This window comes from Odontesthes bonariensis, chromosome 8, assembly GCF_027942865.1.
Source record: "Odontesthes bonariensis isolate fOdoBon6 chromosome 8, fOdoBon6.hap1, whole genome shotgun sequence".
In the NCBI taxonomy this organism is placed as follows: Eukaryota; Metazoa; Chordata; class Actinopteri; order Atheriniformes; family Atherinopsidae; genus Odontesthes; species Odontesthes bonariensis.
This window is the reverse complement of record NC_134513.1, coordinates 28,909,573-28,933,506: the sequence shown is the minus strand read 5'-3', so window position 1 is coordinate 28,933,506 and position 23,934 is coordinate 28,909,573. Positions and strand designations below refer to the sequence as shown.

At 44.8% G+C, this 23,934-nt stretch overlaps 13 non-coding genes across 13 annotated transcripts; 1 reads left to right on the top strand and 12 right to left on the bottom strand.

Moving 5' to 3' along the window:
- Positions 1-4,051: 4,051 nt before the first annotated feature.
- On the top strand, positions 4,052-4,125 carry trnan-guu (transfer RNA asparagine (anticodon GUU)). The gene has a single exon. It is a non-coding gene; the product is annotated as a tRNA-Asn (tRNA).
- Positions 4,126-15,463: 11,338 nt separating this feature from the next.
- Positions 15,464-15,537, bottom strand: trnan-guu (transfer RNA asparagine (anticodon GUU)). The gene has a single exon. It is a non-coding gene; the product is annotated as a tRNA-Asn (tRNA).
- An 888-nt stretch (positions 15,538-16,425) lies between these two features.
- trnan-guu (transfer RNA asparagine (anticodon GUU)) lies at positions 16,426-16,499 on the bottom strand. The gene has a single exon. It is a non-coding gene; the product is annotated as a tRNA-Asn (tRNA).
- A 356-nt stretch (positions 16,500-16,855) lies between these two features.
- On the bottom strand, positions 16,856-16,929 carry trnan-guu (transfer RNA asparagine (anticodon GUU)). The gene has a single exon. It is a non-coding gene; the product is annotated as a tRNA-Asn (tRNA).
- Positions 16,930-17,399: 470 nt separating this feature from the next.
- Positions 17,400-17,473, bottom strand: trnan-guu (transfer RNA asparagine (anticodon GUU)). Its single transcript has one exon. It is a non-coding gene; the product is annotated as a tRNA-Asn (tRNA).
- Positions 17,474-18,363: 890 nt separating this feature from the next.
- Positions 18,364-18,437, bottom strand: trnan-guu (transfer RNA asparagine (anticodon GUU)). The gene has a single exon. It is a non-coding gene; the product is annotated as a tRNA-Asn (tRNA).
- A 354-nt stretch (positions 18,438-18,791) lies between these two features.
- trnan-guu (transfer RNA asparagine (anticodon GUU)) lies at positions 18,792-18,865 on the bottom strand. Its single transcript has one exon. It is a non-coding gene; the product is annotated as a tRNA-Asn (tRNA).
- An 890-nt stretch (positions 18,866-19,755) lies between these two features.
- trnan-guu (transfer RNA asparagine (anticodon GUU)) lies at positions 19,756-19,829 on the bottom strand. The gene has a single exon. It is a non-coding gene; the product is annotated as a tRNA-Asn (tRNA).
- A 354-nt stretch (positions 19,830-20,183) lies between these two features.
- On the bottom strand, positions 20,184-20,257 carry trnan-guu (transfer RNA asparagine (anticodon GUU)). The gene has a single exon. It is a non-coding gene; the product is annotated as a tRNA-Asn (tRNA).
- Positions 20,258-21,147: 890 nt separating this feature from the next.
- On the bottom strand, positions 21,148-21,221 carry trnan-guu (transfer RNA asparagine (anticodon GUU)). Its single transcript has one exon. It is a non-coding gene; the product is annotated as a tRNA-Asn (tRNA).
- Positions 21,222-22,120: 899 nt separating this feature from the next.
- trnan-guu (transfer RNA asparagine (anticodon GUU)) lies at positions 22,121-22,194 on the bottom strand. Its single transcript has one exon. It is a non-coding gene; the product is annotated as a tRNA-Asn (tRNA).
- An 890-nt stretch (positions 22,195-23,084) lies between these two features.
- Positions 23,085-23,158, bottom strand: trnan-guu (transfer RNA asparagine (anticodon GUU)). Its single transcript has one exon. It is a non-coding gene; the product is annotated as a tRNA-Asn (tRNA).
- Positions 23,159-23,512: 354 nt separating this feature from the next.
- On the bottom strand, positions 23,513-23,586 carry trnan-guu (transfer RNA asparagine (anticodon GUU)). Its single transcript has one exon. It is a non-coding gene; the product is annotated as a tRNA-Asn (tRNA).
- Between the last annotated feature and the right edge of the window lie 348 nt (positions 23,587-23,934).

Genomic DNA, 23,934 nt, shown 5'->3' with positions numbered 1-23,934 from the left:
CGGTACTTACATGAGGTTAGCTGATTAATGTTATTACCGTGTATGGTCAAAGGGCTACGGTCACCAGTTGACCTGGGATCAAAGAGCATTTCTACAGTCTTACAGGTGTTAATGTGTAGTTTATGGTTGTCGCACCAGTCCACAAACCTGTCTACAGCCTCTTTGTGGATGGATGAATCGGAGTTCACCCAGCCTGCTTTCTCCACTCAGCCTGCTCCCTCAACCCAGCCTGCTCCCTCCACCCAGCCTGCTGCCTCCACCCAGCCTGCTGCCTCCACCCAGCCTGCTCCCTCAACCCAGCCTGCTGCCTCCACTCAGCTTGCTCCCTCAACCCAGCCTGCTCCCTCCACCCAGCCTGCTGCCTCCACCCAGCCTGCTGCCTCCACCCAGCCTGCTCCCTCAACCCAGCCTGCTGCCTCCACTCAGCTTGCTCCCTCAACCCAGCCTGCTCCCTCCACCCAGCCTGCTGCCTCCACCCAGCCTGCTCCCTCAACCCAGCCTGCTGCCTCCACTCAGCTTGCTCCCTCAACCCAGCCTGCTCCCTCCACCCAGCCTGCTGCCTCCACCCAGCCTGCTCCCTCCACCCTGCCTGCTGCCTCCACTCAGCTTGCTCCCTCAACCCAGCCTGCTCCCTCCACCCAGCCTGCTTTCTCCACCCAGCCTGCTGCCTCCACCCAGCCTGCTGCCTCCACCCAGCCTGCTTTCTCCACCCAGCCTGCTTTCTCCACCCAGCCTGCTGCCTCCACCCAGCCTGCTTTCTCCACCCAGCCTGCTGCCTCCACCCAGCCTGCTCCCTCCACCCTGCCTGCTGCCTCCACTCAGCTTGCTCCCTCAACCCAGCCTGCTCCCTCCACCCAGCCTGCTTTCTCCACCCAGCCTGCTGCCTCCACCCAGCCTGCTTTCTCCACCCAGCCTGCTGCCTCCACCCAGCCTGCTCCCTCCACCCAACCTGCTTTCTCCACCCAGCCTGCTTTCTCCACCCAGCCTGCTTCCTCTACCCACCCTGCTCCCTCCACCCAGCCTGCTGCCTCCACCCAGCCTGCTCCCTCCACCCAGCCTGCTGCCTCCACCCAGCCTGCTTCCTCTACCCAGCCTGCTGCCTCCACCCAGCCTGCTCCCTCCACCCAACCTGCTTTCTCCACCCAGCCTGCTTTCTCCACCCAGCCTGCTTCCTCTACCCACCCTGCTCCCTCCACCCAGCCTGCTGCCTCCACCCAGCCTGCTTCCTCTACCCACCCTGCTGCCTCCACCCAGCCTGCTCCCTCCACCCAGCCTGCCATAGCTGGCCGTATGTCTGAGGTGTGAAATATATAGTAAACTGTAGAATAGTAGATAGATAAAAGAAAACTTGAACAAAATGTCCTTTAACTAATATCTGTTATGTCGGTTGTGTTGTCTTAGGGTTTAGATGAGTCAGGCGTACCAGGCCTGGACAAAGTGGACAGCTTGGCTGAGTATCTGGTGGAGCTGAGGAACAAAACCTCTCTGACGCCGAGCAACCAGGAGGTCAGTAACGTGTTGTTGCTTGCTGCATACATGCACTATGCACACTCCTCAGCTCACTTGAACATTGCTGTGTCCTCATGTACAGTTGTGTTATTTCCCTGTGTAGGTGAGCAGCATTGTTGCTCTGTGGCAGAGCCTGCTGGACTTTGACAAGCAGAGGGTGGTATTTGCTGCAAGGCACCAAGACAAACTGAACACTGGGAGGTTTAGGTCCCCCAAAAAGAGACAGGAATTTACCCCTGGGGTGGAAAGTGTGAAGCGTCATGCCTTAACAACCACAGCCCCATCTGCCCAATGGCCAGACTGCTGCCGCCTAGTGGAGCCCATCTTTGTTCGCCTCTGCAGGATCCATCGTAGTCCAAAAAAAAGAGGAACAGGCACATTCTCAAGATGGGATCTGATCCTTCAGGACTACAGAAAGATCAGGCAGCTCATTTTAGCAAACGGAGCTATCATGCAGCAGACTACCTTGCAGCTGGTGGATGTGAGCTACACCACCCTGGTTCAGTGGCATAATCAAAGGGTGAAAAGGCAGGAAACGGCTGTGGTGCAACAAGGGCTAAAACTTCCTAGCCGGTTTTCTGTAGCTGCTGACCCACTTCTCCCCGCCAATATACGTCCCCATTATGCCATACCACATTCAGAACCAATACATATTTACAGTTTACCCCCTAACACTGTGGGACAGGCTAAATTAAAAAGAAAGCTAAAATTTACCGATGATACAAATCCACCAGGACAGCGGCAGCTTCTCCCTGCTCCACCCAAAAGGCCTCAGGTAATGACAATTGCTCCAGTGGCCTCACAGGTTCGTGTTATCCCCACTACTCTACAGACACAGAGTTTTTGGACGTTCTCTGCCACTCCTCCACATGCTCCTCCACATGCTCCTCCACATGCTCCTGCTCTGGCTCCTGCTCTGGCTCCTGCTCTGGCTCCTGCTCTGGCTCCTGCTCTGGCTCCTGCTCTGGCTCCTGCTCTGGCTCCTGCTCTGGCTCCTGCTCTGGCTCCTGCTCTGGCTCCTGCTCTGGCTCCTGCTCTGGCTCCTGCTCTGGCTCCTGCTCTGGCTCCTCCTCTGGCTCCTGCTCTGGCTCCTGCTCTGGCTCCTGTTTTGGTCCCTCCTCTGGCCCCTGCTCCGGCTCCCATAGCAGGCTCCACTCACCCTAATAGAGCACCCCGAAAACTGACCTGCAAAGTTTTGCACAACACGTGCTAAAAATGTGGGCAGTTCAGAATTGCTGAAACAGGACACAACCAATTTAGAGGGCAACTTTACTGTCCCTCTGGTGGAACTCTAACTAAAGAGCAGTGGCTGGAAGAAATTAAAAAGAAGACATAAGTGTGTACTCATTTATACTTTTTTAGCATTTACAAACTTTTTTTATTGTATATAGTTACTGCTGTTTCAGACCTCTCAATCTTTTAATTTATTTCACAGAGGGTTATTTATTTTATTTAGTGATGATACTACATGTTTTTTGTTATTGTGATTGTGTACAAAGTCCAACTGTTTCAAATTTGTAAATTTGTAAAGTAAATGCTAAGATTGTTCAGTTTTTAGTTTTTTTAGGTTAAAAAATGGTTTAATTCACTCTTTTTGTTGTTGAAAAATAAATATTTGGTTCTTTAAAAACAGATAAGGTCTATGATCTTTTACTGTGAATAAATATGAGCTGCTATTGATTCTGAAATATTAGTAATAATTTTATGCATAAACTAGGAACAATTTATCATTCACTTCACTCCTCACTCACATATACATACTTTATATACTTTATACATACTTTAAAACAATACTATAGTTTGAGCCGTTTCATTAAAACATAATATGCGACTGGTGGGATCGAACTCGCGACTCTAGGATCAGCCGCTTTCTTCTTCCTCTTTCTGTCCCCCTCCCTTCTTCCCCCTTCTTCCCCCTTCTCTCCTCCCCCCTAACAGACTATTGTTCCCCAGCTTTGGTGCAATAGGTTAGCGCATTCAGCTGTTAACCGAAAGGTTGGTGGTTCAAGCCCACCCAGGGACTTTCTGACCTATGCGTATTACGTGAGTTAAAGCAAACATTCTGCAGCCAAAACGCTCTCCTTTCGCATTATACACGCTCCTTGTTAAAATATTTGTCCAGGGGTGACCTGTTAAGTGCAGTGTAATGCATGACTCAACCTGGAGGCTCCTCTGTCTTTTGTCAAAATTGCACATGCAAAGTGAAAAAACAACCTTTTTGTCATATTGCTATGAAAGTCACACACAAACAAAAAAACCTCATGAAGGCTGAGAGACCGAATGAGGGCACTTGGGAAACAATTTGACATTAAATCTCTTTCTTTAACAAGTCAGAGCAGGAAGTTGATGAGAGATATTACAATTGTATTGTAACTGGTAATCTTGCTGTATAGCACCTCCTACTTTTCGGTTCAAGTTTGACATAGATCAGCAGCAGTTCACTCGAGTCTCATCACGCAAAAATTCAGAAAGCTTGCATCTACTGCCATGAGGGGGCAGTCAAGCTCGAAGCCACGCCCACTGCCAACAAAAGCCAGGCAGAGTCTCTGTGGCGCAATAGGTTAGTGCGTTCGGCTGTTAACCGAAAGGTTGGTGGTTCAAGCCCACCCAGGGACGTTCTGACTTATGTGTATTACGGGAGTTAAAGTAAACATTCTGCTGCCAAAACGCTCTCCTTATGCCTTTAATGGATAGGAAAGTTCAGACAGACAGGAAGCAGGGGCCGAGAGAAGGGGGAACACACATGACACTGACGTGATGAAGGAAGGTGAAATGCTGTTTCAAAAAGCCTTTCCTTTCAAGATACTTTTAATAATTTGAGGAACTAATGTTAGCTAAACCTTGATCCAGCGCAGTGTTGGCCAGGGCTAGCGAGCTAAGCTAACGTTAGCTAGCTAGACAACTTCGCTAGGTAGCTAGAGGCCAAAGTCAACCACATAAAACAAACAAAAAAAATCGCTAAAATCATTAAAAAAGAGAAGGTTTTATCGACCGAAACTTAACTTACCGTAGAAAGAAGAGACTTGGAAGACAAGTGTGACTGCAGTCTGAGTGCTGACTCTGAGTGTAAATCCAGAGTGATTCTCAGAACGACGGAGTTCTTTCACTATCAGGAAAGAACTGCAGGGGAAGTTCATTTTGATCAATTCTGAGTAAAATGAATAGTAACCCCTGTTAATTTACACCAACACAAAAAAAAATAACACTGACACATTTGCTGCGCAGTGAAGCACTCGGGATGGGTGTCACTGTGGGCCCCTCCTCTCTCACTTGGGAGTGTGAAGGGTGTGACAGAGATTTGGTCTGAAGGTCTCCATGGTAACCTCGGTTCTAATACGTCACAAAGAGCTCACAACGTATGTGATGATAATGCCTCAACGACACACGTCAATGCACCTCAATGTAAAACACGTGCATGACACGTGATTTATACGTCATAACACATCATTAAACGTCAGAGGCGAAAGTTTACAAATAGGACCCAGAGATATCAACAGCTTTGTGTTGGGAGGTTGTGGCTCCCCTCCCTCAGGGACCAGGTTGAGAGGCTGATGGCAGATGGGCGTTGAGTCTCGGCTGCCGGGACAGCAGTCAGGCTCTTTCCATGCGTACAGTATGAGGCTGTGGCTGGAAGCGTCTGCTCCGCACTCGCAAGTCAGGCTTGTGTTGTGGACGGGAGCCCCCGGAATTGGTTGCGTCTTGGTCTCGGTCCTCTCATGTCCTTCTGGTCCCTGAGTACGTCTTTTGTGTTAATTCCAAACACAGTCATCTGAGGCTACAGCAGTGCCCGCTGTCACTGCCGTGCATTATTAGCCTCCATCACAACAGCTGCTCTCACTTTTCCATGGCAAGGAAACGAAACCAAATCATCACGGGTCCAACACATCACTTGTCCACTTCACTAGTGGGACCTGCTAGTAGGTTTTAAAGGGGGAAAAACTGAGATCGGGTTTAAGTATTAAGTTAACCTGCTGAGTCTTGGAAATAACTCTAAAATAATTTTACTCCTCGGCAGGAATATCTCTGCAGCTCTCTCATCCAGATGATCTACAATCATGCATGTGTTTGTAACATAGCAGAGGGTGTATTCTTACTAAAGTCAAGCATATTGCCTTTTGTGCACTCTGAGATGTTTAAAGCTCAGATTAATATCAGAGCTGAGATTTAGAAACACGTGGAACATTCTGTATTTCCTCTTTTGTCTGTTGAGGAGCTGCTAAATATCAATGGTTCAGTATTTGTAGCACATGCGCGTGCACGTAAACACATTCACTTATAATATCGTGCCCTCATAAATTCACAAACACTTACACACGCGTGCACAGACACACACAAACACACACTCACACTCACAACGGCCTACAACCACCACACGCGGGCAAACTCGTGTGTTGGTGTGTGTTCCTGCAGATCTTTCAGTCAAACCTGCAGCTGATTGGTAAGATAAGAAAGCTGGGAAAGCCTTGGCAAAATAAAAGAACGTTCATTTCTAAATTTTATAAAGTGTACTCAGGAAAAAAGTTTTAGTGTATTTCTAAAATATACCCTGTATGTCACAGCCTGTGGGTTTTTGCTTCCATTTGTCATACTTGGTCATTTTGATTTCAGGAATCTGGGTTAGTTCAGTTTGGCTCATGCTGGATCTCTGTTTCGTGTCCTTTTGTCTTCTTCCATTTACTCAGTTATACTCTTGTTTTCTGCTCAGCCTGTAAAACTGGCTTAAGTTAGCCAAAGACCACCACCTGTCCTGTGTTAATCATCAGCCTCCTCAATATGAATGCTCTCAGTTTCCTTTTTTCATAGCCAGAGCCTCATTGTTGTTGTTCCCTTCTTGTGAGTTTGTTGTCAGTTTTGTGTTCCAGCTCTGCTCGATGTCTAGTTTTGTCTGAAGTTTTCATTTTTGGTGATTTCCTGTTTTGCATTAAAAGTACGCATTTGTCATACTGTCCCGTGATTTAGTACAACAAATAGATCTTTCGAGAGTATAAATCATGTTATCATGTACTGTAAGAGTACCTCTGGTGTGAGAGCAGTAAACTTTAAGGTAACTACTAGTTATGTTTATGTTTTATTTTGTACTGTAGCTATACATACTGTGAGCTACACCACAGCTGACTGCTTATACCTCATTATATAGTCATATACTGTATACATAGACCACTTTGGTATTGCCCTTGAGTATAATCCAGGGTTTTATACCTGAAGCTATGCCATAAATCCACTATCAGTGGACTACACATACGAATTCACAGACCGACTTGGAATTATAAGGACGTTTATTTCTAAGAGTTCTGTGTTGAAGCAGTGCTGCACACTTAGAAGACGGTACATTGGGTTTAATTCATTTTCATTTTCAATTCATTTTTATTTATATAGCGCCAAATACAACAAATGTCATCTCAAGGCACTTAGATAATAAATTCCAATTCAAGCCAATTGGAATTCAATTAATTGTAATCATAATTATTCATAAAATAATCCAATTCGTTCATATAGAGCCAATTCAAAAACAATTTCCTAGCTAAGGAAACCAACAGATTGCACTGAAAACTTTTTCTTTTTCAGTCCAATCTCCCGTCCTGAGCGTGCCTGAGGCGACTGTGGAGAGAAACGACTCCCTTTTAACAGGAAGAAACCTCTGGCAGAACCAGACTCAGGAAGGGTGGCCATCCGCCTCGACCAGCTGGGGTTTGAGAAGACAGAAAGGGGGGGGGGGGGGGGGGGGGGCGGCACTGTAACACCATTCAAAGGATATCTGTTGGAACAGGGAAACACGAGTTAATGACCACAATAATGTCACACATACATAAAGAGAGTAAAGTGAGGAAAGGTGTGACAGATGAGGCCCCCCAGCAGTCTAGGCCTATAGCAGCTTAACTATGGGATGTTTCAGGATCACCTGAGCCATCCCTAACTATAAGCTTTATCAAAAAGGAAAGTTTTAAGCCTGGTCTTAAAAGTGGAAAGGGTGTCTGCTTCCCGGACATTTACTGGCAGCTTATTCCACAAGAGAGGGGCCTGATAACTGAAGGCTCTGCCTCCCATTCTACTTTTAGAAACTCTGGGAACCTCAAGTAAACCTGCAGTTTGGGAACGAAGTGCTCTGTTAGGAAAATATCTAATCATGAGATCTTTAAGATATGATGGAGCTCGGTCATTAAGAGCTTTATATGTTAGGAGAAGAATCTTAAATTCTATTCTGAATGATCAGGAAGGCACCCGGCCCAGACGGTGTGTCACCTTCCTGCCTGAAGGTCTGCGCTGACCAACTGGCCCCCATCTTCACCCGGATCTTCAACAGATCCCTGGAGCTGTGCGAAGTCCCCTCATGCTTCAAACTCTCCACAATAATCCCGGTCCCCAAGAAACCCACCATCACAGGACTGAACGACTACAGGCCTGTTGCCCTCACATCTGTAGTCATGAAGTCCTTCGAGAGACTGGTGTTGGGGTACCTGAAGGACATTACAGACCCCCTGCTGGACCCCCTGCAGTTCGCCTACCGAGCGAACAGGTCAGCGGATGATGCCGTTAACATGGGACTGCACTACATCCTGCAACACCTCGACTCTGCAGGGACGTACGCCAGGATCCTGTTTGTCGACTTCAGTTCGGCGTTCAACACCATCGTCCCAGCCATCCTCCGCAACAAACTCACCCAGCTCACTGCGCCCTCCTCCACCTGTCAGTGGATTACAAACTTCCTGACTGACAGGAAGCAGCAGGTGAGGCTGAGGAGCATCACATCCAGCACCCGGACCATCAGCACAGGTGCCCCCCAGGGGTGTGTACTCTCCCCACTGCTCTTCTCCCTTTACACCAACGACTGCACCTCAAGAGACCCGTCTGTTAAACTCCTGAAGTTTGCAGATGACACAACAGTCATCGGCCTCATCCGGGACGGTGATGAGTCTGCATACAGACGGGAGGTTGAACGGCTGGTCTGCTGGTGTGGTCAGAACAATCTGGAGCTGAACACGCTAAAAACAGTGGAGATGACAGTGGACTTTAGGAGAAGCCCCCCCACTCTGCCACCCATCACCATCACCAACAACGCAGTGTCTGCTGTGGAATCCTTCAGGTTTCTGGGCCCCACAATCTCTCAGGACCTGAAGTGGGAGACCAACACAGTCACTACCATCAAAAAGGCCCAGCAGAGGTTGTACTTCCTGCGGCAGCTCAGGAAGCTCAACCTACCTAAGGAGCTGCTGATCCAGTTTTACACCGCCATTGTTCAGTCTGTTCTCTGTTCATCCATCACCGTTTGGTTCGGATCAACCACCAAACAGGAAAAAAACAGACTGCAACGGACAATAAGGTCTGCAGAGAAGATTATTGGTGTCAGCCTGCCCTCCATCCAGGATCTGTACCCGTCCAGAGTCAGGAAACGGGCAGGTTACATCTCTGCAGACCCATCACACCCTGGACACAAACTGTTTAAACTCCTCCCTTCTGCAAGGCGCTACAGAACTCTGTACGCCAAAACAACAAGACACAGGAACTGTTTCTTCCCTCAGGCTGTCTCTGTGTTAAACAGCTAAAACCGGACTTCAGTGTTTCATCCTTGCACCATGCACCAATTTGCACTTCTGATTTAATCTTGTTCTATGTCTATTTTTTTGTCTATTTATTTGTAATTGTTGCACTAAAGAGAGTGAGGTGTAACCGGAGTCAAATTCCTCGTGTGTGTCCACATACCTGGCAATAAAAAGCGATTCTGATTCTGATTCTGATTCTGAATTTAACAGGGAGCCAATGAAGAGAAGCTAAAACTGGAGAAATATGATCTCTCCTGTTAGTTCTCATCAGAACTCTGGCTGCAGCATTTTGGATCAACTGAAGGCTTTTCAGAGAATATGTGGGACAGCCCAATAATAAAGAATTACAGTAGTCCAATCTTGAAGTAACAAATGCATGGACTAGTTTTTCTGCATCACTCTGAGACAAGATGTTCCTGATTTTAACAATGTTACGAAGATGAAAGAAGGCAGTCCTAGAAACCTGTTTCATATGCGAGTCAAATGATAAGTTCTGGTCAAAAATAACTCCAAGGTTCCTCACTGTAGAACTAGAAGCCAAGGAAATACCATCTAGAGTAACTATATAGCTAGACAATTTCTTCCTGAAGCGCTCAGGTCCAAAGATAACGACTTCAGTTTGTCTGAATTTAGAAGCAGACAGTTCTGAGTCATCCAAGTCTTTATGTCTTTAAGACATGCTTGTAGTCTGATCAACCTATTGGGTTCATCTGGTTTTATAGATATCTCCTTGAACAGTCTGGTTGGGATTGGGTCTAAAACACAAGTTGATGGTTTAGAAGAGACTATTGCTGTTGTTAGATCAGAGAGATCAACTGGACAGAAGCCGTCTAAATACAAATCAGGTTCTAAAGATACTTCTAAAGCTGCTGTACTTGATGATACATCACTGATAATAGTGGGAAGGACTCCATCAATCTTCTCTCTAATAGAAACAATTTTATTGATAAAGAAGCTCATGAAATCATCACTGCTGAGAGTTAAAGGAATAACTGGCTCAGCAGAGCTCGGACTCTTTGTCAGACTGGCTACAGTGCTGAAAAGAAACCTGGGATTATTCTTATTCTCTTCTATCAATGATGAATAATAAGCAGTTCTAGCTTTACGAAGGGCTTTCTTATACGTTATTAAACTATCTTTCCAGACTAATTGAGATTCTTCTTAATTAGAGGAACGCCACTGTCTCTCCAGCTTTCTTGCAGTCTGCTTTAAAGCACGCAGCTGTGAATTATACCAAGGAGCCAACCTCTTCTGACTGATTACCTTCCTTTTCAGAGGGGCAACATTGTCCAGTGCTGTACGCATTGAAACTATAGTGCTGTCAACAAGACAGTCAAGTGTTGCTGGAGTAAAGTTTAGGTAGTCGTCCTCTGTCATATCTGCACATGGCAGTGAAGAAAAGGATGATGGAATTAACTCTTTAAATCTGGTTACAGCATCCTCTGATAAACACCTTCTATATGTAAATTTCTTCTCAGAAACTGTATAGTCAAGTAATGTAAACTCAAAGGTTATCAGAAAATGGTCAGATAAGACAGGGTTATGAGGGAACACTGTTAACTGTTCACTCTCAATGCCATAAGTCAGCACAAGATCAAGGGTGTGATTAAGGCAGTGAGTCGGTCTGTGAACACTCTGAGAAAATCCAATAGAGTCTAATATAGAATTAAAGTTCATATTCAGGCTGTCATTTTCAACATCTACATGAATATTAAAGTCACCCACTACAATGACTTTATCTGTACTCAGCACTAACTGGGATAAAAACTCTGAGAATTCAGACAGAAACTCAGAATAAGGGCCAGGTGGACGATACACAACAACAAACACAAGAGGTTTCTGGGATTTCCACTTTGTGTGGGAAAAACTGAGAATCAGAGATTCAAAAGAGCTCAAACTAATCTTGGGTCTGGGACTGATTAGTAACCCTGATCTGAAAATAGCTGCCACTCCTCCTCCTCTGCCTGTGGTTCCAGGAACGTGAACATTTAAACAGTCAGAGGGAGTTGCTTCATTAATGCTAACATGATCCTCCTGTTTCAGCCAGGTTTCTGTAAGACAAAATATATCAATATGATGATCACAAATCAACTCATTCACTAACAGAGACTTGGAAAGGAGAGATCTAATATTCAGCAAACCACATTTAATAGTTTGATGTTTTTGTTCAGTTAAGTTTTTGTTTTAATAATTTCTTTTTGCACAAGAGGATTTGCTCCTTTTGTGTTAATCGATTGGGTGGGTAGCAGCAGGTGGGAAGCTGCAGAGAAGTGTGTAAGACTACAACTCTGCATCCTGGTCTGAGCCCTGGGTTGTCATGTTTTAGGGTGGCAAATAAATTCGTCCATATTTCTAGAAATGAGAGCCGCTCCTTCCAAAGTGGGATGGATGCCGTCTCTCCTCATCAGACCAGGTTTTCTCCAGAAAGATTGCCAATTATCTCTGTAGCCCACGTTGTTTGCTGGACACCATCTAGACAACCAGCGATTGTAGGATGACATGCGGCTAAACATGTCATCGCTGGTCAGATTTGGCAGGGGTCCAGAGAAAACTACGGAGTCCGACATTGTTTTGGCAAAATCACACACCGATGCAACATTAATTTTAGTGACCTCCGATTGGCGTAACCGGGTGTCATTAACGCCGACGTGAATAACTATTTTACCATATTTACGTTTATCCTTAGCCAGCAGTTTTAAATATGATTCTATGTCGCCCGCTCTGGCCCCTGGAATGCATTTGACTATGGCCGCTGGTGCCTCTAATGCCACGTTTCTGACTATGGAGCTGCCAATTACCAGGGTTTTTTCCTCAGCGGGTGTGTCGCTGAGTGGGGAAAATCTGTTAGAAGCGTGGACAGGTCGATGGTGAACAACGGGCTTGACTTTAGAGCTATGCCTCTTCCTGACAGTCACCCAGCCACGTTGTAATCCTGGCTGCTCAGGTTCTGCTAGGGGGAGGCTAATTGAGCTAGCTAAGCTAGGTGGCTCCACACTGGCTAAAGGGACCTGGCTCGCTATCGGTTGATTTTCAACAGTGCAGATAACCTCGCCTCCAAAACTACAAAAAGACTACATTTGTTACATGTACCATTATCGCTAAAGGAGGCAGAGGAGTAACTAAACATCTGACACACGGAGCAGGTGAAAGCAGGAGGAGGAAGAGAACCGGTAGCCATGCTACGCTAGAGAACCAGACACACCGTTAAAAAGTGAAAATAAAGATTGAAGATCTGTAGGAGTGTGTTAGAACAGAACGGTAAGCTATAGAGTTTAACTATGCAAAATTGTGTAAGTTATAGATCGAAATAAAGTGATTATCAGTACTCCAAGCGGAGCAAGAAATTTCACAGTGCACAAGCAAGGTAACAGGAAGTGATGCAACACGTCTTACCGCAAAGCGTCAAAGCGTCACAGCGTTCCCCAGAACAAATGCATGCCACCATCCGGTCTGCCCGGGTGACGTATTTATCCGGGTTGAAAACTGGATAACCCGGATTTTGTTACAGCTCTAAACACAAATGGAAGCCGTCTTTGCCGTTTCTGAGAAGTCGCATCTGAAAGATAGCATCTTAACTTTGTAAACCTTTTCAATCGGAACACGAGCCAGCTGAATCTATGCACAACTTTCTGCAGACGCATCGCTTCAGACCATTCACTACAATATATGGCTGGATAAAAAAAAATGCGCTTATAAAACAAAGCTTACTTGGCAGAGGTCTGCACTCTCTGAGTGCATTTCTAGTTTAAAAATAAATTAAACAGGGGCGCTCGTGAGCAGACATGGAGTAGGCAGCATTTTTCAGAGCTCCTGCAGAATCAACAATATTTTTTTATGAAAACAGCTAAATATATGTGAAACTCAGCCTAAACGTTTGCGAAAGACAACACAGGGAGGCAAACGGTCTAACAGCACGCAGAGCGACGATTTGAATGGCAGAAAAGCTCCAAAAAAACAAATACGGCGGCAAAGCTAATGCTAATAGGTCACGACCTACCACGAGACAACCGCCAGGTGTACCGAACCAGCCCACACCCACTCGGCCAAAAAATTCAGACATGACCGCTGAAGCTATCAAAGAGGAGGTCTTATCTTTTCTAAAATCATAAGGAATGAACTCAAAAGTGCGCTGGCGGATGACTTCAACACACTTAAATCGGAACTGCAAGGAATGCTGTCAGAAGTCGCCAATACTACAAAAGCAATGCGGGCAGAAATCGACCAGATCAGAACAGACATTATGGAGATGGGGGGCGGATAGTAGACCAGATATATTAATTGAAATAGAACAAACTCTTTATAGGATTAATATGATGGGGCTTACAGTAAATTTTATATGGGTACCAGCGCATTATGGAGTTGAGGGAAATGAAATGGCAGATAGAATGGCTAAACAGAGTGTAAAACGAGTAATGATTGATATTAATGTAAGACTGAGTGTAAAAGAGGTAAAGGGTATTATAAAACAAAAAATGGAAGAGAGATGGCAAAAGTTATGGGAGGAAGAAAGAAAAGGACGTTGGTTGTATAAAATACAACCGAAAATAGGGAAATGAGAAGAACAGAAAGAAGTAGGAGAGAAGAGACAATTATAACAAGACTTCGAATAGGACATAATGGATTGAATAAAAACCTATATATGATAGGAAAATATCAGTCAGGGAAATGTGAGTGTGGGGAAGATGAGACAATTGAACATGTTATATTATGTTTTAGGAATTATCAGGCTCAGAGAAATAATTTAATTAGAAATCTTAGTAGGATGAAAATGAAATTGGATATAGTAGATTTATTGCAAAAAGAATCAGGAAACAGAGGATATCAGGTCATTTTTTATTATTTAAAACAGTGTAGGTTATATAATAGAATTTAGTATATATAAAGTATATAAATAAGTGTATATGAGTAGGGACTATGTAAAAGTGTAGGAATATGTAGATATAAGGGTGTATATGTGGATATGGGTGTATATATGAGTGTATGGGTGTATATATATATATATATATATATATATATATATATATATATATATATATATATTGGTATATATAAATATAGGTATATATAATTGTCATGAGATCCACACTCCTTACCAGTTGGTGGCGTAATGCTGCTTTAAGTTGTTTGCCAACCGCCAATAAAAAAAAAATTAAATAGAGAGAGAAATATGTTCCTGTACTTTACCTTCACCTGCTGCCATGTACGCTTTTGGCTGTTTAGATTGCTCCTGTTGAGATGTAACAGTGAAAAATGTGGGTCACACACTCACGATAATATAGTCACAAAGTATGATGATGCGTGTCGATTATTGGGTTATTAATAAACTGAGCAGGGCCAGTATATGTGTGCTGTACATCTCAAACAGAGACAATTCAACATGCTTTATGTAAACAAATTATAACACAAAGAGGAGAGCATAAATACATGAGGACTTTCATAACTTACACATTTAGTCTGTCAGCACTTGTTAGCCATGGCGTTTCTTCGCTTTATTGATCGCAGCTGTATTACCATTTCTGGTGATGACACTTTTAAAATCCTCATACAGCTCCATCAGCATTATTTCTTTTGCTGCCGAAAAAGTAACAGCTCTTGTCTTGCTCTCCTTTTCTGCCATCTCCCTTTTTCCACAATCCACTAGTCAGGGCTTCTTACGTTCCTCGTGCACTCGCACTTAGCCAGGCTATGTAAGCCTTGCTTGGATTAGCCTCACCGAGATGCAGCTAAAATGTCTTCGTGGAACAACTTGAGGCTTAATTGGGAGATGGAGCGAGTTCAAGCGACACTTTCCGGCTATAGCCTAGCTTTCTTTAGCTACTTTCGAGGAATACCCACCTGGTTGCTGACCGTTAGATTTGTTGGTACACACACTCGTCCCTGGGTGGGCTCGAACCACCAACCTTTCGGTTAACAGCTGAACGCCCTGGCCGATTGCGCCACAGAGACTTGCTGTAGCTGTCTGTGGGCGTGGCCTCGATTATTACCACCTCTCATCCCTTCAATTACAGTGTGTGTTCGATTTCTTTATGTTTGTCATAAGGTTGATATCTGCTGTGTAGGTAACAAGTAAAGTAGCACACAACAAGTGGTCAATAACTTCCTGGTCTGACTTGTTAAAGAAAGAGATTTAATGTCAAATTTTTTCCCAAGTGCCCTCATTTGGTCTCTCAGCCTTTTTGAATTTTTTCTTGTTTGTGTGTGACTTTCATAGAAATATGACAAAAAGGTTGTTTTTCACTTTGCTTGTGCAATTTTGACAAAAGACAGAGGAGCCTCCAGGTTGAGTCATGCATTACACTGCACTTAACAGGTCACCCTTGGAGAAATATTTTGCCAAGGAGCGTGTATAATGCATAAGGAGAGCGTTTTGGCGGCAGAATGTTTGCGTTAACTCCCATAATACGCATAAGTCTGAACGTCCCTGGGTGGGCTTGAACCACCAACCTTTCGGTTAACAGCCGAACGCGCTAACCGATTGCGCCACAGAGACTCTGCCTGGCTTTTTTTGGCAGTGGGTCTGTTTTCGAGCTTGACTGCCCCATCATGGCGGTAGATGCAAGCGTTCTGTATTTTGCGTGATGAGACTTGAGTGAAATGCTGCTGATCTATGTCAAACTTGAACCGAAAATTAGGAGGTGCTATACAGCAAGATTACCAGTTACAATACAATTGTAATATCTCTCATCAAATAGCTCAGCATGCTTGGGCACCTTAACTCTTGTCAACTAAATGACAACTTGTGGGTTCAGTGGGACAAGTTACCCAGTACAGCTATCGATTTGCTACCAAACCTACAACTGGTTGCTTACCGGTAGATTTGTTGGTACACACACTCGTCCCTGGATGGGCTCGAACCACCAACCTTTCAGTTAACAGCCGAACGCGCTGGCCAATTGCGCCAGAGAGACTTGCTGTAGTTGTCTGTGGGATTGGCCTCGATCATTACCACCTCTCACCCCTTCATTAGAGTGTGTGTTCGATTTCTTTATGTTTGTCATAAGGTTGATATCTGCTGTGTAGGTAACAGGTAAAGTAGCACACTACAAGTAGTCAATAACTTCCTGGTCTGACTTGTTAAAGAAAGAGATTTAATGTCAAAATTTTTCCCAAGTGCCGTCATTTGGTCTCTCAGCCTTTTTGAATTTTTCCTTGTTTGTGTATGACTTTCATAGCAATATGACAAAAAGGTTGTTTTTTCACTTTGCTTGTGAAATTTTGACAAAAGACAGAGGAGCCTCCTGGTTGAGTCATGCATTACACTGCACTTAACAGGTCACCCTTGGAGAAATATTTTGCCAAGGAGCGTGTATAATGCGTAAGGAGAGCGTTTTGGCGGCAGAATGTTTGCGTTAACTCCCGTAATACGCATAAGTCAGACCGCCCCTGGGTGGGCTTGAACCACCAACCTTTCGGTTAACAGCCGAACGCGCTAACCGATTGCGCCACAGAGACACTGCCTGGCTTTTTTTGGGGCAGTGGGCGTGGCTTCGAGCTTCTCTGCCCCCTCATGGCGGTAGAGGCAAGCGTTCTGTATTTTTGCGTGATGAGACTTGAGTGAAATGCTGCTGATCTATGTCAAACTTGAACCGAAAAGTAGGAGGTGCTATACAGCATTATTACCAGTTACAATACAATTGTAATATCTCTCATCAAATAGCTCAGCATGCTTTGGCACCTTAACTCTTGTCAACCAAATGACTTAAAGGATAACTTGTGGGTTCAGTGGGACAAGTTACCCAGTACAGCTATCGATTTGCTACCAAACCTACAACTGGTTGCTTACCGGTAGATTTGTTGGTACACACACTCGTCCCTGGGTGGGCTCGAACCACCAACCTTTCGGTTAACAGCCGAACGCGCTGGCCAATTGCGCCACAGAGACTTACTGTAGTTGTCTGCGGGCGTGGCCACGATAGTTATCACCTCTCACCCCTTCATTAGAGTGTGTGTTCGATTTCTTTATGTTTGTCATAAGGTTGATATCTGCTGTGTAGGTAACAGGTAAAGTAGCACACTACAAGTAGTCAATAACTTCCTGGTCTGACTTGTTAAAGAAAGAGATTTAATGTCAAATATTTTCCCAAGTGCCCTCATTTGGTCTCTCAGCCTTTTTGAATTTTTTCTTGTTTGTGTGTGACTTTCATAGCAATATGACAAAAAGGTTGTTTTTTCACTTTGCTTGTGCAATTTTGACAAAAGACAGAGGAGCCTCCAGGTTGAGTCATGCATTATACTGCACTTAACAGGTCACCCTTGGAGAAATATTTTGCCAAGGAGCGTGTATAATGCGTAAGGAGAGCGTTTTGGTGGCAGAAAGTTTGCTTTAACTCACGTAATACGCATAAGTCAGAAAGTCCCTGGGTGGGCTTGAACCACCAACCTTTCGGTTAACAGCCGAATGCGCTAACCGATTGCGCCACAGAGACTCTGCCTGGCTGTTTTTTGGCAGTGGGCGTGGCTTTGAGCTTGACTGCCCCCTCATGGCGGTAGATGCAAGCGTTCTGTATTTTTGCGTGATGAGACTTGAGTGAAATGCTGCTGATCTATGTCAAACTTGAACCGAAAAGTAGGAGGTGCTATACAGCAAGATTACCAGTTACAATACAATTGTAATATCTATCATCAAATAGCTCAGCATGCTTTGGCACCTTAACTCTTGTTAACTAAATGACAACTTGTGGGTTCAGTGGGACAAGTTACCCAGTACAGCTATCGATTTGCTACCAAAGCTACAACTGGTTGCTGACCGGTAGATTTGTTGGTACACAGTCTCGTCCCTGGGTGGGCTCGAACAACCAACCTTTCGGTTAACAGCCGAACGCTCTGGCCAATTGCGCCACAGAGACTTGCTGTAGTTGTCTGTGGGATTGGCCTCGATCATTACCACCTATCACCCCTTCATTAGAGTGTGTGTTCGATTTATTTATGTTTGTCATAAGGTTGATATCTGCTGTGTAGGTAACAAGTAAAGTAGCACACTACAAGTAGTCAATAACTTCCTGGTCTGACTTCTTAAAGAAAGAGATTTAATGTCAAATTTTTTCTCAAGTGCCCTCATTTGGTCTCTCAGCCTTTTTGAATTTTTCCTTGTTTGTGTATGACTTTCATAGCAATATGACAAAAAGGTTGTTTTTTCACTTTGCTTGTGCAATTTTGACAAAAGATAGAGGAGCCTCCAGGTTGAGTCATGCATTACACTGCACTTAACAGGTCACCCTTGGAGAAATATTTTGCCAAGGAGCGTGTATAATGCGTAAGGAGAGCGTTTTGGCGTCAGAATGTTTGCGTTAACTCCCATAATACGCATAAGTCAGACAGTCCCTGGGTGGGCTTGAACCACCAACCTTTCGGTTAACAGCCGAACGCGCTAACCGATTGCGCCACAGAGACTCTAACTGGCTTTTTTTGGCAGTGGGCGTGGCTTCGAGCTTGACTGCCCCCTCATGGCGGTAGATGCAAGCGTTCTGAATTTTTGCGTGATGAGACTTGAGTGAAATGCTGCTGATCTTTGTCAAACTTGAACCGAAAAGTAGGAGGTGCTATACAGCAAGATTACCAGTTACAATACAATTGTAATATCTCTCATCATATAGCTCAGCATGCTTTGGCACCTTAACTCTTGTCAACCAAATGACTTAAAGGATAACTTGTGGGTTCAGTGGGACAAGTTACCCAGTACAGCTATCGATTTGCTACCAAACCTACAACTGGTTGCTGACCGTTCAATTTGTTGGTACACACACTCGTCCCTGGGTGGGCTCGAACCACCAACCTTTCGGTTAACAGCCGAACGCGCTAACCGATTGCGCCACAGAGACTCTGCCTGGCATTTTTTGGCAGTGGGCGTGGCTTCGAGCTTGACTGCCCCCTCATGGCGGCAGATGCAAGCGTTCTGTATTTTTGCGTGATGAGACTTGAGTGAAATGCTGCTGATCTATGTCAAACTTGAACCGAAAAGTAGGAGGTGCTATACAGCATTATTACCAGTTACAATACAATTGTAATATCTCTCATCAAACAGCTCAGCATGCTTTGGCACCTTAACTATTGTCAACTAAATGACAACTTGTGGGTTCAGTGGGACAAGTTACCCAGTACAGCTATCGATTTGCTACCAAACCTACAACTGGTTGCTTACCGGTAGATTTGTTGGTACACACACTCTTCCCTGGGTGGGCTCGAACCACCAACCTTTCGGTTAACAGCCGAACGCGCTGGCCTATTGCGCCACAGAGACTTGCTGTAGCTGTCTGTGGGCGTGGCCTCGATTATTACCACCTCTCATCCCTTCAATTACAGTGTGTGTTCGATTTCTTTATGTTTGTCATAAGGTTGATAACTGCTGTGTAGGTAACAAGTAAAGTAGCACACAACAAGTGGTCAATAACTTCCTGGTCTGACTTGTTAAAGAAAGAGATTTAATGTCAAATATTTTCCCAAGTGCCCTCATTTGGTCTCTCAGCCTTTTTGAATTTTTTCTTGTTTGTGTGTGACTTTCATAGCAATATGACAAAAAGGTTGTTTTTTCACTTTGCTTGTGCAATTTTGACAAAAGATAGAGGAGCCTCCAGGTTGAGTCATGCATTACACTGCACTTAACAGGTCACCCTTGGAGAAATATTTTGCCAAGGAGCGTGTATAATGCATAAGGAGAGCGTTTTGGCGGCAGAATGTTTGCGTTAACTCCCATAATACGCATAAGTCAGACAGTCCCTGGGTGGGCTTGAACCACCAACCTTTCGGTTAACAGCCGAACGCGCTAACCGATTGCGCCACAGAGACTCTAACTGGCTTTTTTTGGCAGTGGGCGTGGCTTCGAGCTTGACTGCCCCCTCATGGCGGTAGATGCAAGCGTTCTGAATTTTTGCGTGATGAGACTTGAGTGAAATGCTGCTGATCTTTGTCAAACTTGAACCGAAAAGTAGGAGGTGCTATACAGCAAGATTACCAGTTACAATACAATTGTAATATCTCTCATCATATAGCTCAGCATGCTTTGGCACCTTAACTCTTGTCAACCAAATGACTTAAAGGATAACTTGTGGGTTCAGTGGGACAAGTTACCCAGTACAGCTATCGATTTGCTACCAAACCTACAACTGGTTGCTGACCGTTCAATTTGTTGGTACACACACTCGTCCCTGGGTGGGCTCGAACCACCAACCTTTCGGTTAACAGCCGAACGCGCTAACCGATTGCGCCACAGAGACTCTGCCTGGCATTTTTTGGCAGTGGGCGTGGCTTCGAGCTTGACTGCCCCCTCATGGCGGCAGATGCAAGCGTTCTGTATTTTTGCGTGATGAGACTTGAGTGAAATGCTGCTGATCTATGTCAAACTTGAACCGAAAAGTAGGAGGTGCTATACAGCATTATTACCAGTTACAATACAATTGTAATATCTCTCATCAAACAGCTCAGCATGCTTTGGCACCTTAACTATTGTCAACTAAATGACAACTTGTGGGTTCAGTGGGACAAGTTACCCAGTACAGCTATCGATTTGCTACCAAACCTACAACTGGTTGCTTACCGGTAGATTTGTTGGTACACACACTCTTCCCTGGGTGGGCTCGAACCACCAACCTTTCGGTTAACAGCCGAACGCGCTGGCCTATTGCGCCACAGAGACTTGCTGTAGCTGTCTGTGGGCGTGGCCTCGATTATTACCACCTCTCATCCCTTCAATTACAGTGTGTGTTCGATTTCTTTATGTTTGTCATAAGGTTGATATCTGCTGTGTAGGTAACAAGTAAAGTAGCACACAACAAGTGGTCAATAACTTCCTGGTCTGACTTGTTAAAGAAAGAGATTTAATGTCAAATATTTTCCCAAGTGCCCTCATTTGGTCTCTCAGCCTTTTTGAATTTTTTCTTGTTTGTGTGTGACTTTCATAGCAATATGACAAAAAGGTTGTTTTTTCACTTTGCTTGTGCAATTTTGACAAAAGATAGAGGAGCCTCCAGGTTGAGTCATGCATTACACTGCACTTAACAGGTCACCCTTGGAGAAATATTTTGCCAAGGAGCGTGTATAATGCGTAAGGAGAGCGTTTTGGCGGCAGAATGTTTGCGTTAACTCCCATAATACGCATAAGTCAGACCATCCCTGGGTGGGCTTGAACCACCAACCTTTCGGTTAACAGCCGAACGCGCTAACCGATTGCGCCACAGAGACTCTGCCTGGCTTTTTTCGGCAGTGGGCGTGGCTTCGAGCTTGACTGCCCCCTCATGGCGGCAGATGCAATCGTTCTGTATTTTTGCGTGATGAGACTTGAGTGAAATGCTGCTGATCTATGTCAAACTTGAACCGAAAAGTAGGAGGTGCTATACAGCAAGATTACCAGTTAAAATACAATTGTAATATCTCTCATCAAATAGCTCAGCATGCTTTGGCACCTTAACTCTTGTCAACCAAATGACTTAAAGGATAACTTGTGGGTTCAGTGGGACAAGTTACCCAGTACAGCTATTGATTTGCTACCAAACCTACAACTGGTTGCTGACCGGTAGATTTGTTGGTACACACACTCGTCCCTGGGTGGGCTCGAACCACCAACCTTTCGGTTAACAGCCGAACGCGCTGGCCGATTGCGCCAGAGAGACTTGCTGTAGCTGTCTCTGGGTGTGGCCTCGATTATTACCACCTCTCATCCCTTCAATTACAGTGTGTGTTCGATTTCTTTATGTTTGTCATAAGGTTGATATCTGCTGTGTAGGTAACAGGTAAAGTAGCACACTACAAGTAGTCAATAACTTCCTGGTCTGACTTGTTAAAGAAAGAGATTTAATGTCAAAATTTTTCCCAAGTGCCGTCATTTGGTCTCTCAGCCTTTTTGAATTTTTCCTTGTTTGTGTATGACTTTCATAGCAATATGACAAAAAGGTTGTTTTTTCACTTTGCTTGTGCAATTTTGACAAAAGACAGAGGAGCCTCCAGGTTGAGTCATGCATTACACTGCACTTAACAGGTCACCCTTGGAGAAATATTTTGCCAAGGAGCGTGTATAATGCGTAAGGAGAGCGTTTTGGCGGCAGAATGTTTGCGTTAACTCCCGTAATACGCATAAGTCAGACAGTCCCTGGGTGGGCTTGAACCACCAACCTTTCGGTTAACAGCCAAACGCACTAACCGATTGCGCCACAGAGACTCTGCATGGCTTTTTTTGGGCAGTGGGCGTGGCTTCGAGCTTGACTGCCCCCTCATGGCGGTAGAGGCAAGCGTTCTGTATTTTTGCGTGATGAGACTTGAGTGAAATGCTGCTGATCTATGTCAAACTTGAACCGAAAAGTAGGAGGTGCTATACAGCAAGATTACCAGTTACAATACAATTGTAATATCTATCATCAAATAGCTCAGCATGCTTTGGCACCTTAACTCTTGTTAACTAAATGACAACTTGTGGGTTCAGTGGGACAAGTTACCCAGTACAGCTATCGATTTGCTACCAAAGCTACAACTGGTTGCTGACCGGTAGATTTGTTGGTACACAGTCTCGTCCCTGGGTGGGCTCGAACAACCAACCTTTCGGTTAACAGCCGAACGCTCTGGCCAATTGCGCCACAGAGACTTGCTGTAGTTGTCTGTGGGATTGGCCTCGATCATTACCACCTATCACCCCTTCATTAGAGTGTGTGTTCGATTTATTTATGTTTGTCATAAGGTTGATATCTGCTGTGTAGGTAACAAGTAAAGTAGCACACTACAAGTAGTCAATAACTTCCTGGTCTGACTTCTTAAAGAAAGAGATTTAATGTCAAATTTTTTCTCAAGTGCCCTCATTTGGTCTCTCAGCCTTTTTGAATTTTTCCTTGTTTGTGTATGACTTTCATAGCAATATGACAAAAAGGTTGTTTTTTCACTTTGCTTGTGCAATTTTGACAAAAGATAGAGGAGCCTCCAGGTTGAGTCATGCATTACACTGCACTTAACAGGTCACCCTTGGAGAAATATTTTGCCAAGGAGCGTGTATAATGCGTAAGGAGAGCGTTTTGGCGTCAGAATGTTTGCGTTAACTCCCATAATACGCATAAGTCAGACAGTCCCTGGGTGGGCTTGAACCACCAACCTTTCGGTTAACAGCCGAACGCGCTAACCGATTGCGCCACAGAGACTCTAACTGGCTTTTTTTGGCAGTGGGCGTGGCTTCGAGCTTGACTGCCCCCTCATGGCGGTAGATGCAAGCGTTCTGAATTTTTGCGTGATGAGACTTGAGTGAAATGCTGCTGATCTTTGTCAAACTTGAACCGAAAAGTAGGAGGTGCTATACAGCAAGATTACCAGTTACAATACAATTGTAATATCTCTCATCATATAGCTCAGCATGCTTTGGCACCTTAACTCTTGTCAACCAAATGACTTAAAGGATAACTTGTGGGTTCAGTGGGACAAGTTACCCAGTACAGCTATCGATTTGCTACCAAACCTACAACTGGTTGCTGACCGTTCAATTTGTTGGTACACACACTCGTCCCTGGGTGGGCTCGAACCACCAACCTTTCGGTTAACAGCCGAACGCGCTAACCGATTGCGCCACAGAGACTCTGCCTGGCATTTTTTGGCAGTGGGCGTGGCTTCGAGCTTGACTGCCCCCTCATGGCGGCAGATGCAAGCGTTCTGTATTTTTGCGTGATGAGACTTGAGTGAAATGCTGCTGATCTATGTCAAACTTGAACCGAAAAGTAGGAGGTGCTATACAGCATTATTACCAGTTACAATACAATTGTAATATCTCTCATCAAACAGCTCAGCATGCTTTGGCACCTTAACTATTGTCAACTAAATGACAACTTGTGGGTTCAGTGGGACAAGTTACCCAGTACAGCTATCGATTTGCTACCAAACCTACAACTGGTTGCTTACCGGTAGATTTGTTGGTACACACACTCTT